This window comes from Bidens hawaiensis, unplaced genomic scaffold, assembly GCF_021521415.1.
Source record: "Bidens hawaiensis isolate Kalapana, Puna unplaced genomic scaffold, B.hawaiensis_p1.1 tig00419377_1, whole genome shotgun sequence".
NCBI lineage: Eukaryota > Viridiplantae > Streptophyta > Magnoliopsida > Asterales > Asteraceae > Bidens > Bidens hawaiensis.
In genome coordinates this window covers 1-20,150 of record NW_027504841.1, presented here as the reverse complement: position 1 = coordinate 20,150, position 20,150 = coordinate 1, and positions in this window count along the sequence as shown.

The following is a 20,150-nucleotide window of genomic DNA, read 5'->3' as shown; positions in this document are numbered from 1 at the left end:
ACATCTGTTGCACTTCGGTAAATTCCCACGATACGAGCCTTGGTTCTCTGTCGGTTGTTGATTGAAGGCAAGATGGTTGTCAAACCTTCTTGATTGTTGTTGCTGGGACTAGTGGGTGTTGGAATTTTTGTTCTGAGTGTTGTCCCACTTGCGTTTGTTATCCACCGGAGTAGAAGCAGATGCACCTTTCTTAGGTAATGTTCCTTGCTGCACGGCCTGCTCAGTAAGCTTGTGTGCTAGGCGGATGGCATGTTGAATTGTTCCAGGGTTCGATGAAGTCACCATGCCTTGGATTTGACGGGCAAGACCGTTGATATATCTTTCCACCCGCTTGTAAGCAGGAGTCGCCATGTTCGGATATAACGAGGCCAACTCGTGAGAACGATTAGTATAAGCCTCGATTTCCAATCCCACCATTTTAAGATTCCAATATTTGGTTTCCAGCTTCTGAATTTCATCCCGGGGCAGTACTCTTCTCGCATCAAATCTTTAAAATCATTCCAGGGTGTAGCATTTGCCACCTCCAATCCTAACATTTGAGTCTGAGAGTTCCACTATGTCAAAGCAGCATCATCCAGTGTGCCGGAGGCGAATTTGACTCAATCGGCTTGAGGACAGTTACACATGGCAAAGGCCGACTCAAGCTTCTCGAACTAACGCAGAAGGCTCACAGCACCATTAGCTCCACTAAACATGTGGGGCTTGCAGTCCATGAGGGTTTTGAAGGTACACGTCGGGGGATTAGCTTGCTGTCCACATGGGCCATTAAGAAAAATGGGTTATACGCATAGGTCAGCCTCAACTACGGAACTCATAAAGAAAGTTTCTAAGGAGGATAAAAAAAAGAATTATTAGTCGGAGATACAACATAAATATTCACCTCCTGGGTGTGCGGCCTGATAAGCCGCAAGAGCTTCATTCACCCGATCATTAATCAACGCAGTGAGTTGCGCCCGTGTCATGTGAATGCCACCTCGACCCGCTCTTCCTGCCATGATATCCTTTCATCAACAATATACCAAAATGAGAAAAATATCCAAGATATAATTGTCATATAAGCATACATTCTATAAATGAGTAATCGAAACAACATTACAAGTTTGAATGACAATAATCCTTAATAAATAAGTTGTAATTCAATCACAAAATATTTAAAGTAAAATCATCAAAGGTTCCAAATCCATAAGTTGTATGAGCCCAACCCACTCATATAGGTTCATATAAGAAAATGAAATGGAATGACATTAGTTCGAACTCTCAGCTGAAGAGACACTAGATCCTTCTTCTTCCTCAACTTCAAAAGGCCCCTCCTCTTCTTCGGCGATATCCGCAATTGGCGGCACGACCGCCGCCGCGGCAGCTGCTACCTCGACCGCCTCCGCGCTAGATTCGGTCGCTTCCACTCGAGCAATTAGGACAGCCAGTTGATTTTGCTGCTCATGCACAAAGTTCACCAATTGGTTATTGAGTTGTTTTGATTTATCCAAGTCTTCAGTGAGCTTCTCAATTTGACGCCTCGTCGTGGCCCCTCTTTCTAGTATGCTGGTGATTTCGCTGGCTGCCTCTCGCATATGACGAAACTCACGATCGGTTCTTGCTACGAAAGCCGCAAAAGCTTGTTCGATAGAACAAGGTAAAGATGGCATAAATGAATTTGTCGAGGTGGGGTCCAAGGTAGGAGGAGGGGGTACTCTCTCCTGAAGCACGTAGTCTGTAATTAAATCTGGGTACCACTCCCAATCATCGAGGTTTCTGGTTCTAGCTGGCGCTTCTTCATAGGTCTCGAGGTAGTAGGGAAGGTAGGGGCGTAACCACCCTAGGACGAATGAGAGGGGGATATCAGCATGCCTGTGACACAAGTTGTGGGTAAATGCTATGTATGAATGTATGTAATGTATGCATGGATGAAATCTACTAATGGGTTGACATGTTTTGAAATAAGACTTTTTACTGAGCCTTGAAAACGGATATAGACTGGTTTTTCGAAAACAACCTAGTTCACTAAAACCTGGCTCTGATACCAATCTGTCACACCCTCAAATTTCCACTAGCGGGGTTTTACCGCGAGGGGCGTGACACACCAGGATCCAACCATTCGTCATACCAAACCAACACGTAAAATAATTTAAAACTTAGTTTAACCCTCGTTAAAATACGAGTTTCAAAACAACCAAATCAAATCAGAAGTTTTGCGGAAGCGTAAAGAAAATAGTTTTAAGAAAACACAAGTATCACGTGCCAAAACATGCACAACCCACAATACTTAAAAGAAACCAACTGAAGTCCATGCATATACTAAAAACTCCAAGCAAGCATGCTACATGCTCCCTAGCACTACTTAGCGACCTTTGCAAGTATCAATACTCAAGTGTCAACACAGGGTTCGTGATTTCACAAGTCAAATAAATTAATTATAATATGTATAAGTAGATTTTCCACATCTCAAATTATATCAGGGTAGCTAATCCATTTGCAAGCTACTAAACGGTTGAACCGAAGCTGACTGTATTTATGCCTTCCTACCAGGTCTATCACCAACACTGGTGTATAAAAGTTAGGTAAATATCACACTCGTTTTATGACATCATAGCCGTGCTAGCGCGACTAGCCTGAGTGGGGTTTGTCAAACCCAGTAGTACTACTCAATAATACCCCGCGATCCCATCCTATCGGTTCAAAGTAAAGTAAGGACTTTATATGATAAAAGGGCATCTAGTATAAACTTGTGAAATAAATAAGAAATTTCAGAAAAATCCAAAGTATTCCACTGCATTTTCCTCCAGAAAACCAGTATAAGAGCAAATCAGTGTTTTCTCCCCGAAACATGTAAAAGGAAAATATTTGATGTTTTCTCCCCGAAAACAAGTTTAGAAAATCAGATGGTACTTTCTTCTAGAAAGCAAGTATGGAACTCACCTTAAGTATGCAAACGAGATTCCACGAACAAGCTTAACAAAAGAAAGTGTGTCCGTCTAACCAATACCTAGTACAAGTATTAAGCTATGAGGAGGTGTTTAACAATACGACACCCTAGTACTCACGTAACGACCCACACACAAACATGGACCTTACCCGACGACTCGTAGGTGAAATATAATAACGACAATAGTTTCAAATACTCTAACATGCATCCTATGACACCACACCATCCAAATATCAAGCAATTATCATTTACAACCGAATCTGTCCATGAAACCTTTGAGACAAATTTCCGCCCGCACAACCTAATTTATTAAACTAAGCATCCCATTGAAATAAATTCCACAAAAATTACCACAAATCAAGTATGAATTACGTTTCTCAAGATATTTTTATTATATTTTTGTTTTGTGTACAATATTCACAACAATTCAATCATTCCAAGTAGGTACCGATTATTCATCAGTTTGTGCAACAAAATGTATAGACTTGGCTAGACCTCTAAATCAAAGTAAATCAAGCAAGGCCAATTGGGTTAGTTTCCTAAATCAAAGTATGAACTTCCAGAAGTGGAATTAGCCCATTTGGCATTGTCATCATTGAGTTATGATATCGTGAATATAGATCAAAATCCTACCTTACAAATCAGATTCGACCTTCGGTTTTGTAAAATCATAAAAACTATTAAGAGCTCGACCAAAAATTACGAAATACAACTTTCTGAAAACTAGACTCAAAGTAGTACGTCATCAAGCAAAGATTTAATCAAAACTAAGCAATATTTATCAAGTTACAAGCAAAATCATGAGTGAGTTAAATTCTGTCCATAATTCAATCTATCTTGAACCCTAACTAAATCATGTTTACATGAACAACAACATTCTAAATCATCAATTATCGATCAAAAATGTCTTATAATGGTTATATCACTGAGATTTTCATGCCATGCATCACTTAACATCAAAGAACACACAAAGAATCAAGAAAACAACGGTTAAGAGATAGATACTTACAACCAACAATTGCTATTATGTAAACACAACCCTAGCACTTCCAATGCACCCCTAAGCTTCCCAAGTGACCCAAAATCTCTAGGGTTTCGTCGAAAAACGGCAGAGGTTGATAATATGTGCTCTAGGGTTTTTTAAGTCGTTTTAAACAATTTTCACCACCTGGCGATCCCCCGCACGGTGCGAGGGATATAGGCAAATCCTACGCGCGGCTCGGGGTGTGTGTATATATATATATATATATAATCAAAGTACAAACACGCAAAGCAAGTAATCACATAGCACCCACATGTATTCGATTACGAGATTGACATTTATCACCAACGCGTACAGACCAACTCTTGTGTGTGACTAATTACCGACTCGTTAAATGTTATGCAAGAATGTCTAGGGTAATGAAGTATGTGTTGACGGGGTTAACCTGAAAATGTGGGGTGTCACAAACCGCTTCACCCGTTGTATCATCATAATACCATCGGTTGAACGTGGTGAATAGACTCCGAGGGAAGATTTTCATCGGTGCCCTCTTCATTGTCTTTGGCGGCTTGACCTGCATGATCATCTTTCTTCAGCCGGTGCGAGTATCAATCTCGTCGATATACTTGTGTGTCGTGTCGGCACCTACAGCATGAAGAACTTGAAACCGAATTTGGTTTCATGCAGGAGATGATCATAGAACTATGAAGCCCATTGGTCTTTACCCCGATTAACAAACGGTCGGTTGGCCAAGGTTCTCACATCCCATCGTGGCATCGTCAACACGTCATGAATACACTTAAAATAACAAATACCGTGCTCCCACTTAACGATATACACCTTAAGATCATAATTGTACTGCCACGCGACCAAATCACCTTTCACGTCTTTCGAGCTTTTGTAATTCTCATTTGGTATGCCGATGCTCGGAGCTTTGCTTGCTTGATTTTCTCCTGTTCGTTGTATCGAAAGGTCTCGAGCATCTTGTTCATGCGTTTGACGTCGTTCCTAAACATACCATCCAAAGCACGTTTTCTCTTCTTCTCTTTAGCTGATAGGTGACTTGTATCAGCTTCTTTATTCCATCTGTCCCTTTCTTCTCGAAGACGTTGTTCTGCTGCTCCAAATTGTTTTGTTGTGAAAAACGGAATACCCGAATCTGAATTTGTCGACGCGTACATGTCGGGATACTCCTCAGCAGTCATCTTCCACCTCAACTTCCTCATAATCAGGCACATTCCCATGTAGAATGCCTGAATTAACACTTTCTTCAAACTCAATATCCACATCAACAAACTTTCCTAATTCCTCCACCTCATCCTCGTTTAGATCCATAAGTAGGGAAATTTGTTCTTTTGTAAATGAATGATTAACAAATTCACTCTCTTCGGTCTCATCTACGTTCACCATACTGTATATAATCCCATCCATCCCCACAAACAAAATCATGTTATCCGGAATTGTATCAATCGACTTGGCTCTTGTGTAGTCCTTATGCAACACAATCTGCATATTATTTCCCTCACCACTACCACCAGCATTCGACCCAGCTTGATTACCCGCAGATGGTGTGTTACTACCGCCCGGTTGCTGGTCACCTACACCACCCGCATCAAGATCTGCATCATCATTCTTCAACTTCTTCAGTTCATCATCTTTGCATGTCAGTTGAAGTATGATCTCATCCTGCTTATCGAGTCTCTCCCCCCTGAGTAGCAACCAGGGCCTTCAATTCCCTGTTTTCTTTCTGAATAAACTGAATATGTCTAAACATGTTCTGCTGCACATGTTCTTGAGAAATTCGATCTGCTTGCATCTGGGCTTGCTATAGATGTAGCAAGTTTCAGCAAATGAAACATCTGAGCATTAGGAGACATGCTATAAAAATTCGGATGAACTGGTTGCATAGGACCCTGAGGACGATTAAATGACATAAAAGAATGCTTAGGTCTTGGCAAAACAGTCGGACTTGCCGGTGTTGAAGGAGTAGAAGGACGAAGACTCGGCATACGTGCTAACACCGTCTGTAAAACATCTCCAAAATACGGATCCGACATAGCAGTAGTCATTAAAGTCATAGTCGGAGGCACCAAAGATACTGGCATCTGAACTGGTGTTGGAGATCTAGAAACAACTGGAGATCTTGGAATCACTGGAGGAGTATGAGAAACAGGAATAGACACAGGTATAGACGGTCTCGCTGCAGCTTCAAACGGATGGCTTGGAATCTCGATACCCGAGACCTGTCTCACCCTTTGTTTCTTCGGTGTCTCTCCCTTTTCAAACATCGAGTCTTTACCCTTACACTTACGCTTCTGAGCATAAATTAACTCGGCACTCGACCCCTAACCACCATCATTTCCACCATCATCACCACCTGTACCACCATCACCACCCTCACGCTCAGAATCCGAATTATCATGAGCCCAACGATTGTGATATGGTGCCTCGTAGTCTATATTGGCAAGATGGCCAATCAGACGGTTGTACCTCGGCCGATCTTGAATACTTTGACTCCTGTAAGTATGTAAACGCCTCATCGTCTCAGCGTTCATGTGTTCCAACTTCATCAAGTCTACCAGATTTGTTAGATCTTTAAATAAAGTAGGTTGGAGATCATCAATAATAAGCTAAAGGAACCTTGGATACATCAAGAACTTGTGTCGATTTGTGATGTTCTCTTTTAGATGATAGAAAACCAGTTCAGAGAAGTTGAACGGTTTATTCAACACCAATGCGACGAATGCCGATTGCAACATAACGCGGCATTCATCATTACCACCTTTCGACCGCCAAGGAAACGCATCAAACACATGTAGAAGATACTGGTATTGCTCGCACAAGTTGGCCTTTTTATACATCGATTGATCCAAGTTCCCATTGTACCGTATCCTTCTGAATAACCCATGAATCAACCCTTTATCAAACTGACACCTATCGTCAACCCTATCATTAAAACCCAATACATCTCTAATCACACCAACGTCCACGACCACCCGCTTATCTTGAATTATAGCTTCAATCTGATTCTCTATCTCGTTAAACTTAGCTGTATCCCAAACCGCACGGATGATACTTTGGTAAACCAAAGTAGTTGTGGAGCTCGCCTTGTAATTCCTGGATCGTAATAGGAAATTAGTGATCCCTCCAAATATCGGTGTATCTTCAAAGCTATCGCGTAAGAAAGCACAGATATTATGCTTTTTGTTCCATGATAGTAACATAGGAGCTTCTTCGGGTACAGCTTCTTGATCTTTAGCTTGAACCCCGGGTTGTTGTTCGGGAACAACCTTTGGTTGTTGTTCCGGGACAGGATTAGGAACAATCTCGTCAGCCATACTATAAAATGAATATAATACTAGTAATATATTCAATAAAAATGTCTTCTGTTTAACGAATGACTTATTCATTCGTTATTATAAACTTAAACGAATGAACTCGTTCGTATCAGTTTACTTTAACGAATCAGTTACATTCGTTAATACTAACGAATAGGCCTTTCATTAGTAATTCGTTTCATTAAAACTACCATTCGTTATCTATAATGAATCAACATCTCATTCGTTAAGATAAACAAAAGAAAGCTTATTCGTTATCAAAAGAATAACCACATTCGCTACGATAGTGAATGACTTGGTTATTCGTTAATCTTATAATGAATCTGATACAATTAACATAATTTTGACTGTTAACAATCAAAGTCCAATTCATTCAGTTTATCAAAAGTCAAAACGATGAACATTTTATAACAATCAGTTGATTCATTCTTAAATTTCATCAAATAAACCTGATCAACTATATCAAAAACACAATTAATACATTAATCCGTGACCAGTTATCACTAATTATATCAAAATCATTAAGCATTCGGTTAGTTCTAAGGTCCGTTCATGTCTGTTTTTAAATTGAACAAATGAACCCTAGAACCATGATCAAAATCCATAATCTCTTTATCATAATGCTCGCCATTACCTGTAAAATAACAAGGTATTAGCCAATTGATCTGAAATGAAGGTAAGGAATTTTGAGAAAATTTGGCTAGAGTTTGTTAGAGAAGGATGAAATAGTGTTTGGACGAATGAAGGGTTCATTCGTCGCGTTGGGATTATAAACCCTACAATAATTTCACGCGAATCAAGGAGTTTTGTTAAAATTTGAAATAACGAATGTCCTCATTCGTTAAGTTAAACCCCTTATTCGTTAAATATTTAACGAATCATCTTTATGTTCGTTGAAATCTAAACGAAAGATGCTTTAAACTTTTCATTCGTTAGAATAGTATACGAATGACTTCCGTTCGTTAGATCAGCGAATGCGAATGTGCTTTCCATAACGAATGTTAACATACGTTATGGATAAGCACGAATGGCATGTCATTCGTTAATATTGTATTAACGAATCACCATATTCCCTTAACGAATGAGAAAAGTCTCATTTAATGATTAAATAATCATTTAAAAACCAATAAGGGTTTTGAAACGAATTAAATAATCAACTAAAAACCAATTAGGATTTTAATTGAATACCTTAAACCTGATCAATCAAAGATCAGTAATGTTTAAATTAAGCGGATATTTACTTTAAAATACATTAAGCACGAATTAACTTAAATTTGGGGTGTAAACTTTTCTTTTTGTTTTGAATATTTCGCCAGCTCGGTAAATCGAAAAATAAAGCAAAATAATGAAAATATTTTGGGATTTTTAAAATTTTCAAACAAAAATCGAAATACAGTAAATGAAATGCAGTAAACAGATTTCCATTTAAGAAAGCAGTACATATTTTTGATAGTCGAGCAGGGAATCATATTGATCAAATTTTCCTTCCATCACAGTTCTATTTCCGGTTTTTCTTATGACCGGTGTTAAGTCGATTATTGGCATTGTTGTCTACTTAAATATTCCAACAAATATTTCAGAACTTTCAGTGATATGCTATAATTTGTGAAATAGGGGAAGAAATCTGTTGTAGACATTGATTAGGATCTGATAGAGTTACAGCTTATGTCTCAAGGTGCGTAATACAATGAGAATGAACATCACAAGTAACATTAAGCACATACTTCATTGATAATATCAAAAGTTTACAAGATATGACACTTTATGAACTTTCTCTCTCTAGTGTCTCTCTCTAGCATAGGACATGAATGACCAAAAGTCTCCTTAATCACGCGTAAGTCCCTTATTTATAGGAAACACATGAAAGTACACTTGGGGCGTATATCTTATACGGCGCATATATTATGCGCCGCATAACATATGCGGTCCCAAGGACTTATGCGCTACAAACATATACAGTGATTCGATCTTAGTGATAAAGATCCTGATCTCAGATTAGTGAACTTGCAGTCCCAAAAAGAAGCTTATCTCCCCCATCGAACTCATTTCGAATTTTGTTTGCATCGTTGTCTCGAACTCTTTGCATAAGATGTCATTTGTTGAACCAAAAATGATAACATCAACATAAATCTGGACGAGGAGCAGATCGACACCAACATTCTTGTAAAATAGTGTACAATCAACCATCCCCCACTTGAAGCCACTATCGATCAAATGGTCAGCCAAAATGTTGTACCAGGCTCTCGGGGCCTGGTGTAAACCATATAGAGCCTTGTTTAAACGGTAAACACGCTCGAGATAGTCAGGGTCTTCAAAACCGGGAGGCTGTTTCACGTAAACTTCTTCGTGAATTTCCCCGTTTAAGAATGCCGATTTAACATCCATCAGATAAACCTGGAAGTTCTTATAGGCTGCATAGGCTAAAAATATGCATATCGCCTCCAGTCGTGCTACTGGAGCGTACACTTCCGTGTAATCAATGCCTTCCTGTTGATTATATCCAAGTACGACCAATCGTGCCTTGTCGCCCACAATTACCCCACGGTCGTCTTTCTTGCACTTGTAAACGCACTTGGTCGGTATCGCCCTTTTAACTCTGTCGGGTTTGTCAATAAGATCCCATACACCCAGTCTTACAAACTGTTGCAGCTCCTCCTGCATAGCCTCAACCTACGAAGGATCCTTGAGTGCCATTGTGACACTTATCGGTTCAATCTGAGATAAGAAGCAAGTGAATTGTGCAATATTCAGAATCCCTGTTGAATGCAAATTTGTATATGCACACAACACCAGATCTTCTATGGAGATACGTTACAATCAACATTGTCATCGCATACGTCAGCCAACTGGTATCGAGTTCGAACACCGTCATTACATCACCAATGATCTGTTCCTGTGGATGATTCATGTGAATCTTTAAACAAGTATTCGCAGGAATAGATACATTATCACCAAGATTGGTGATATTTCCTCAGCTGTGTCTAAGGAGACAATCGACGAAACATCTTCAATTTGAATCAGCTCCTGAGTTTCTTGAGCTTCATCCAAAGGAAGTGAAGAAGAGTCGACGAAATCAGCTTCATCGGAAGAGTCAGATCCATCATTTGATGTTTCTGATACATTAGGAGTCTTTTTCACATCAAAAGTAGAAGAACTTGGCTTCGGAAGACATTGTTCTTCCAAATAAGATTGCACCAAATCTTCATATATGTTGTCAACGGCTGGTGTGAACGAATTAAATAAACCGTCATGATCAAACATCCAATCAAGACCCTTGCCGGTTGGAGGTGTAGTGTAGCTTTGCAATCCACATGGTACCATTCCTCTACACACCCCGAAGAAATATTGAAGATACGCTTTTGAGGAGAATTATATCCAAGAAAATAACCTTCAAATGCCTTTTCATCGAATTTCTCGGCATCTTTCTTCAATACCGTACATTGACACCCAAATGGTTCCAAATACTTTAGGTTCGGCTTTCGGTTATTCAGAAGTTCATAACTCGTCTTCTTGAACTTCTTAACCGTTAGGACACGATTCAATGTGTAACAAGCAGTATTCACAGCCTCGTTCAATAATTGAACAGGAAGCTTAGAATCTGCTAGCATTGTCCTAGCCGCTTCAATCAATGTCCGATTCTTCTGTTCAGACACACCGTTTTGTTGAGGAACATACGGCGCACTGAATTACCGATGTATTCCATGTTGAATACAAAAGAAATCCAATACATTGTTTTTAAATTCAGAGATGTTATCACTTCGAATTCGTCTCACTTTCAATTTGTAAAGTGATTCGATCTTAGTGATAAGATTCTGAATTAAAGCAGGTGTCTGATCTTTAGAACCCATAAATAATACCTACGCATACCGAGAGAAGTCATCGGTCACCACTAGACAATATGAACCACCCGCAATACTAGCACGATTCACTGGACCGAATAAATCCATGTGAAGTCGTTCTAGTGGCGTTATAATCGAGTTAATCGTTTTGCTCGGGTGTGACTTCTTCTACTTCTGTTTCCCCTTCTTGCAGGCAACGCAATGATCATTCAGCTTGAAATTCTTGAGGGACACCCCATCCACCAAATCGTTCGCAATTAGATGATTCTTTTTGCGAACGTGGATGTGTCCCATTCGTCGATGCCACAGAATCGAGTCTTTCTCCGTTGCCTTGGAGACAAAACATTTTTCGGAATGTGAAACTTTTGAGTACTCATGTCGGGGACATAAATAACATGTGATCGAGGAGATCGCATGACAACCATATATTCAGGAATTGTGTATCCCAGATGAAGGATAACACATTCCTTGTCTGTGAAGATCGTAGTGTACTCCTTGTCACAGATCTGTGAAATACTCAACATAGTGTAGTCTACCTTCTCATAATAATTAACCCGCTCGAACGTGATTCTACCATTCGAGACCTCTACTTCCTTTGTAATCATTCCACCATGATTACTTGCACACGCTACATACCCTCCCTGAATATCCTTGACATTGTTGAGAAGATTAAGGTTGCTGGTAATATGCCGAGAGCATCCACTGTCTAATATCCACTTGTCACCTGATATAGACCTGGATGAACTCTACACATAAAGAAAAATGATTAGTTCAAAAAGACAGCCCAAGCCTCAGTCTTGGGCTCTCCTTTTGAGATTTTTGGAGATAAATTTAATTTAACACTCAAATTCAGCACTTGAGAATAAGTGACAGGTTTCTTGTTTTTCTTCTTTAAGTAACCATCACGAATTACTCCCGAGTCCGTATTCTTGCAAATTGGTTGAGCAAGATCAACGAATTTGTTCAATACTTTAGGAACATCAACCCGAACAACTTTCCTCGGGTTGATGTTCAAATACATCATAAACGAGTCATCAACTTGAGATTCCATAGATTGACATTTCATTTCAACAACTGGAATAGTCTGTTTAGTTGTTGGTTTGGTGTTTTCAACCTTATCTTTGCATTTCTTGGCTACATGACTGCTTTCACCACACTTAAAACACAAACGTGTGTCTAAAATTTTATGTGGTGGAACATAAGTCTTCTTTTCATGCTTCGGTTGATAAACATCAATCTTTGGATAATCAACAGTCACCAAATTTGAAACCTTACCTGTCAATCCCTTATTATTTTTATAAAATTCAAGATTAGTAGTGTTCGACGAACTCTACAATCTCGATGATTTTATAAATTTTATCGGTTTAAAAACAGTTTAATTTGGTTTCACTTGAACATTAGATGATTTAGATTTCAGAAATTCTTTTTCAAGTTTGATAACTTTTGATGTGTCATCATTGAAGACACTCTCGATCATTTTGGGTTTAAGAAGATTCAATGGAACTTCTTTATCCGAAAATACTTTCGATAAACCCTTTAATTTAAATACTTCGCCTTTGGTTGACTCACTTTGAGGATTAATGAATCTCATCAAATCCTCATTAGACACCTTAGGTTTGTCTGATTTCTTTACTTTAAAAGATACTTTTTGTTTGTTTACGGAATTACCCGAGGATTTTGAACCATAAATAGCTTGTTCAAATTCTTCCGGTTCACACAGAATATGATTGTCAAAAGGAATGTCTTTACTTTTCACAAACACTTCTGGTTCATTTAATTCCTCAATAGAACCATCAAGTTCGTTCTCAATAAAGACTGAGTTGCTTTTGATATGCACTAGTTCTTGAGTCATCGGTTTATTTGTTTCAACACTTTCAGACTTCAATGGATTAACAATGGGCTTTTCTGAAGTTGTAGATTGGTCAACAACATCGGGAATGCTCATGTAGTCACCTTTGAAAGGAGGAGGAATCTCAACATATCCCAAACCAGCTTTACCATTCTTTTTATGAGAATGATTAACCTCAATTATTTCATTTAAGAGAATTGATGAATCTCTAAATTTTCCAAGTTTATTTTTTAACTCTAAGATTTCATTTTCTAATTTTGTGATATTGGTTCGGAGTTTGAGAATCTCCTGAAAGTGTTGCTCAATAATCACAAGTTTGCAACTAACATCCGCTTTCAAATCGTGATTGCTTTCAGACAAAACTTAATTTTAAGAGTAGATTGTTCCAAAAGTTTTGATTTTTGTCTAAAGCAATCATTTATCACGGAAATCTCATTCACGAGTAGAGTATTTTGCTGTGAAGCAGACTGAAGTTTACACTTAAGTTCACCACAACTCTCACACTCGATAACGACTTGGGTTGTTACAGTCTCGTGTGACTCATTCATGGATAATTTAAAAGAAGAGTTAGTACAAACCTCCTCAATCTTTGCCATGCAAGCGAAAGAGTCAGTTTGTTCAGTAGATGAGTTATAAGAATCTATCTCTGATTCTGTACTGTTACTCTCTTTTGTTAAGTTATTGCCACTTGCAACTTCAAAATGCTCCACTGGTTCTACCACAGCAAGATTTGCCTGGTCCCGCAATAATCGTTGTGACCAATCAAGCCCCTCATTAACAACCAGGGCTTGTGTGCTAGCCGCCTTATCTTGATCCCCCTCTGATGGTTTCTTCGTTTCAGGTATATTCGAACTTTTCCCAGAACATCTATCAGTATTATGAGGACCCAAATACTCTTTCTTCGGCTTGTCACACTATTTGGCGAAGTGTCCAAAGTCACCAAAGTTGTAGCACTTGACCTTTAATTTATCAAATCCCACCCTCTTGTTCAAAGTAGGTAGATCCTTGCCGGTTCTTTGCATAAACCGCTTTACTTTACGCACGATCATTGCCGTGTTCCATTTCAGGTCCATGAGTTCTCTAGGTCATTGGGATCAATTTGGTCATAATCTTCATCTGTTAGTTCGCTTGTAGCAATCTTACTCCCAACTAATTGTTCGTAAGAAGTCATAAATACACATAAGAATACGAACTGCTGCTCTACTTCCTTCAAATTCACATTTGGCGGAGAGCTTGATTGACTCGACCCAGAACCCGTATTGGCACCTGACGCCATGAAGCATACGTGAAGAGTTGCATTACAGTTAGGAGACCTATCTTGATAATTCTGAGTGTAGAATGCAGTGATTGGAATAGAACCCGAAGTGGTGCTTGCTGGTAAAGATCCTCAATAGAGTGTAGGATTTTGGTTATCCTTAAGAGAATTTTGACATTTCATATCGAACTCTCTCTCTCTCTTCCAACTTGTTAATGAACTCCTCGGAAGTAAGTCCATCATTTCGAAAATAACCATTTTTTTTAAGCACAAGCAAGAATGTCGAATACGATGGTGGCAGCGCATTCTTTAATGTAACAATCTTGTTCACTTCAGTTAGTTCCAATTTAACCGTGGACATCTCAGCAACGAGATAACAAAAACGGCTAATCATCTCTTCCACAGTCTCATTCTTGAGAAGCATAAAATTTCTGAATTGAAATTTCACTAACATCTTCTTGCTCTCAAGAGTATTCCCTAGACTTCTGGTTTTCAGGCAAGCAAACAATGAAGCACATGTCTTGATATGGCTAAATTGATGGAATATACTCTCGGGAAGAGCTATAGTCAAAGTCGAATATGCTTTTGTCTCGTTTTCAGCATCCTTGATTTCGTTTGCTTCATACAGATGAAATGCCTTATCCGTGAACCCTGACTCACTTCCACTTGCGCTTTCTTATACACAATATCAAGATGTCTCACACTAATCGGGTGAACAGATCCAAGATGAGCTCGGAATCTCGGTTCCCAAAGTGCAAATTTGGACAACTTGAGTAGTTTAGGACACTTGTTGTGAGATCCTATCTCATTGTCCATCGATAGCATTTTTTGCATCAAAACGTTCTGGGAGGCAAGTGTGTAGTACGAGGCTTGATTTGGTGAAGCCATGATTAGTCAAAAGCAGAAAGTCAAAGGACTTAACTTGTCAAAATGTGAATCTTGTAATATACGAATGGCAACTGTTCACAAATGAGCAATACTGTTTAAATGAATGAGGTTTCCTGAATGGATTTTAACGAATGTTGTTGAGGTAACGAATGAGCAGTTTTGACGAATATGTTCTGATTAACGAATGAGTAACAAATGGTTTTATGATAGCGAATGGGAACAATGTTTTAACGAATGGTGGTTTAGCGAATCAGGTTTACACGAATGAACACCAATAATGAACGATTCGTTAGTTTCTAATGAATGAGATGGTTCAAGCTAACGAATCAGTCTTCAAGCTAACGAATCATTCTTCAAAAGTTCAACTGTGTCTGAAATTCAAACTCAATTCAAATCCGTCCGAAACACCCTAAAACCTCTCTTAATCACTTCGGAAATCAATTCCAAACCACAACGAACCAATTTCAAAATCTTTTCCACCCAAACCAGACTCAATTAACCAATTCAAACTTTCGCGTCAATCCGCCATTAATGCAATACACAATTCAATCCAATCTAGTACCAAAATTCACTCAATAATCCATAACCATACCAATTACCTTAACTCTAACTTGAATTACTCTTAAACTCGTTCAATTACACTTAACTGGTATACTCTGTTTCACCAGAGATACAATTAAATGATGAATCAATCAATTCATATTGAATTAACTGATTATCTACTCAACCAATACGATTATGATGATGAACTAACATGAAGATCCGATCAACAGGCTCTGATACCACTTGAGAAAGCCTGCAGAGCTTGATCAGGATCTAGATCGATGATGACGACATGTTGTTCATGATGCTAATATGATTGATTACTTTAAGTATGTGTTTGTGTGTGTTTTCTGAGAGTAATTTGGCATAGTAACAGTACACAAACAATTATAAAAAGCTTCGTTACATTAACAAAAGATAACAGGGTATATATAGAAGATGACCCATTCGTTAAGTTATGCCCTTAACGAATGGAGTCATTCTTTACATTAACCTTGACGAATGAGTAAACCCATTCGTTATACATTTACTAAACGAAAGGCCCCACATTCGTATGTCCCATTCGTTAATCTTGGTTAACGAATGTGACTTACGTTATGACGAATGTGACACATTCGTTACAAGGTAACGAATGTGTCTCACAATGGAGCGAATGGCTATATTTACCAAAATGACCTTTACATTAAAAAAATAATATAATAATACGATAAAGACCGAGATGCACAAATCGTGTATCAACAAGCTACCATGGGAAGCCCATGGAAAGCCCAACCCAATAACATTTTACGTTTGAAAAATTTTATAAAAATTATTTTAAATCCCGACTCGTCCTCGAGTCATCACTAGCACAATTTCATTTAAATACGCATCTTTATTATCTCACATCAACTCATTCACACAACTTACCCATCATCTTATACAATTTCCTTGTTGGTCCTCAAAGAATGTCTTCTCAATCTCATCGTCGTAACAATCGTCGCTCGACGACTCTTCATAATCGCCGTTTGGCTGCCCGAATTACGAAGGAATTTACTGCTGCTTTACCCGAGGTTGTGTCCCAACTACAAGGCATCAATGGAACCACTACTACACCAAACAACTACCACTACAAGAACTTCACAATTGCTAAACCACCTCCTTATCTCGGTGAGGATAATGCTACAAAGCTCCTCCGTTGGTTTGAAAGAATGGAGAACATCTACATCCACTGTGAATGTCTGGACAATAAACGGACTCGGTTTGCCTTGAGTAGTTTCGAGGATCAAGCTCTCACTTGGTGGAACTCTTATAAGGCCCTCCACGGTGTTGAAGAAGTTTTGGTTATGTCTTGGGAGGAACTCAATGATGCAATGAAGAGAGAGTTTGGTCCAGAGCATGAACTGTAAATGCTTGAGACAGAGTTTTGTGAGCTTAAACAAATCGGTCGTGACAATTCAACCTACTCGAACCATTTCAAGGAACTAAGCCTGATTGTACCTCACTTGGTGACCCCTATGTCCCGTGGTATTCGAAAGTATATTCGTGGATTGCCGACGATATTTTGTGATGCCGTGGTTAGTCGAAACCCTCTCTCAATCGAGGAAGCTATTGCTCTTGCTGCTTCACTTTCTGATGACCATGTTAGAGATGGAACCCTTCCTCACAAGGATGCTAAATCTACTCTTGAAAACTCCAAAACCGATTCCTCCACTGATGCTAAAGCCGAAACCAAACCCACTCAGCACAATAGTAACCCTTCTCACCATAAACATAAATCCAACCACCACAACTATGTTGTTAACCAAGCCAACCCTCAACCCTCTAATCAAAATGCTCCTAACAAGAAACCCTTTATCGGACCTTACCCGCTATGCTCCACTTGTAACTATCATCATCCGACCCAATCTCCGTGTCGTCTTTGCACCCAATGCAATCGTTACAGCCACCTTGCTAATGTTTGTCGTACACCGTCTACTCCTAAACCCCCAACTAACCGTGCTTGCTACAATTGTGGAGATCCTAGTCATCTTCACAATGCGTGCCGTCGACTTATCCATGCACATCAAGCTCAAGCTATGCCTACACCCTACTACACTATTAATGCTCTTCAAGTCCCAACCTATCAACCATATGTCCTTCAAGCTCCTCTCGTTTACCAAGATCCCCATACTTAAATCAACTCTATCAAACCCCATACCCGCAAGCTCAAGTTTACCAAACCCACCTCAACCAAGCCCTACTCATGCAAGTTGTTCAAGTTCAACCTACTCAAGTTATTCCAAATCTATCTACCTCAATTTCTCAAGTTCTTATGGATCCAGGTACCTCAAGTGCTCCAAGTCAAGGGAATCAAGTCAACCGTAACTGAAGATCTTTGAAGACTTTGATGATTTTGTTGCTTTCTTTATTTCCATTTTAAGTTATCTTATCTTTTCCGTTTATGCGTCGTATCGACTCTTTGGTTATTTGTGGCATTTGATGATTTTAAGTTGAACTATCTTGCACGTTTCATCTTATGAATGAAGTTTCCTTTTATTAAGAATAATTTGTTAGGATTTTGTACTCTTATCTTATTATCTTACTCTCGTTCATCACAATTCGATATAGCGTCTATTTTAAGGATTTCATTTTCGTTCAATCGTTCCAATTCTACTTTTATAAGTAAAAGATGTTATAAAATTCACACGGTTTTATTTATACAACTCGAACATTTATTAAGTATCTCTTGAATTTATATTTAAAATTATCAAAACGTTTGTTTCTTTCAAAAATGATGATTTTCAATATTTTATAACCCACATGATGGAACGAGTTATGCTAACCATCCAACGATATGTGTAATTATGGTCCGGAACATAATTATCCAAGTCCTCGCATGGAAAATCATAATACGCAAATTGTCTGTCATGATATAGAACCAAAAGTAGTTTGAGTAACGGTACAAATGTTGAGATGATAAGGACATGGTAGATACGCCGCTGGTACATCCTATATATAAGTGCCCGTATCAAATTTTTATTTGGAGCATTGCTTCAATTCTTAGAAGTTCTATGATATGATATTTTCCTTAAAAGTTTAATTATTTTCAAAACGATGATGTTTTGGTTTTCCTTAATTTTGGGAAGAAATTCCCTGAAGTAGGGGAGACTGTAACATCTCGGACTTTCTAAACCCTTATTCGTTTACGTTTAACTAGACTGGGAACATTTTTAGATTTCTATTATTAATTAAAATCGAATATTTATAAGTATTCAAGTTTCTAATTTTCATTTTATACCCTTTAGGATTCATGTGATGTCCATTTCTTATTTCATGCATAAAAAGTTCATTAATTTACCAAATATCAAACCACAAGGAATAAATTCGCCAAAATCAAACTTGAGCCATTTGGTACCTGGGGCGCCGTGTGACGAACTCTCTCCTCTTGGTCGCGCGGCGTGGTGAGCCCCCTGTGAAGATCCTTCACTCAGTTTTGTTTCCTATCTCAATTTTGGTATAAAAATCGTGTATTTTAAGCATTAGTGGGTGAATTAAGGTCCAAGAAAACGTATTATAACCAAAATAAAAGTCCCTATTCGTTTCTTACTGATCAAGAACAAATCTTACGGTTTATTTCAGTGATTTTGTCATTAAAACCATATTTACTTGCTTAAACGAGTGTTATGCCCATATTTGATTCGTTTTTGCTATTCCTATATAAACACTCATAACTCCCTACCACAAAACTTTACACTAACCCTAGAGAAGCTACTCCAGTCGTCCTACCCTTTGTCCATCATAATACCTCTTCGGTTGTGCTATTTTGTTGAAGAAACGTTCATAAACCGTTTGACTTTGCTTGCGTGTGGACCATTGAATCGTCATATCTCTTGATTCTTTCACTTTCCGGGTAAGTTGTAAACTGAGTGTTTGTTCATTAACATTCCCTAGTCAATAACCTTCAATCGATTTCTTAGATTGAAGGGTGTTGACTGGTCAATTTCTTTAAAACCCGATAAAGGGAAAAACAGTCAACTTGTTTGACTTTACGTTTTCTCTTATTTCTGGTCGGATTCAACGTTCGGTCCAGAAGACTTTTATTCTTGTAACGAAATTTTAAGGCTACTGACCAACCCAACTTCCGACTCGCTGTTCGGATTCTGGTCAGTACCAGCTCGCTTAAATCTTAAATCTAACATAACTTGAGTTCTAAATGTCTGTTTGGATTGATTATGCGGAAACGAGTTTGTTTTTTCTTACATTATCATATCTCAAAGTTTTAGGTTTTGATCGTTTATCTCGTTTGACGCGTAGTGGAATATTCGTTTAAATCTTAGTATCATATATATTAATCGCTTGCCTTCAATCTAAGGTGAGTTTGATCATTCCCTTTTTTATCTACTATTTTCAAAACGTTTTGGGGACATATGCGAACTTACTCATATTTTCTATCATATATTATATACAAACTCGCAAACATAATCATTGTGCGTATATCATTTAAATGCTATTTGCTAATTGCTACTTGTTTAATTGTTTAATTTATCGCATTCAGAGAGGTCCAACATATTCTCG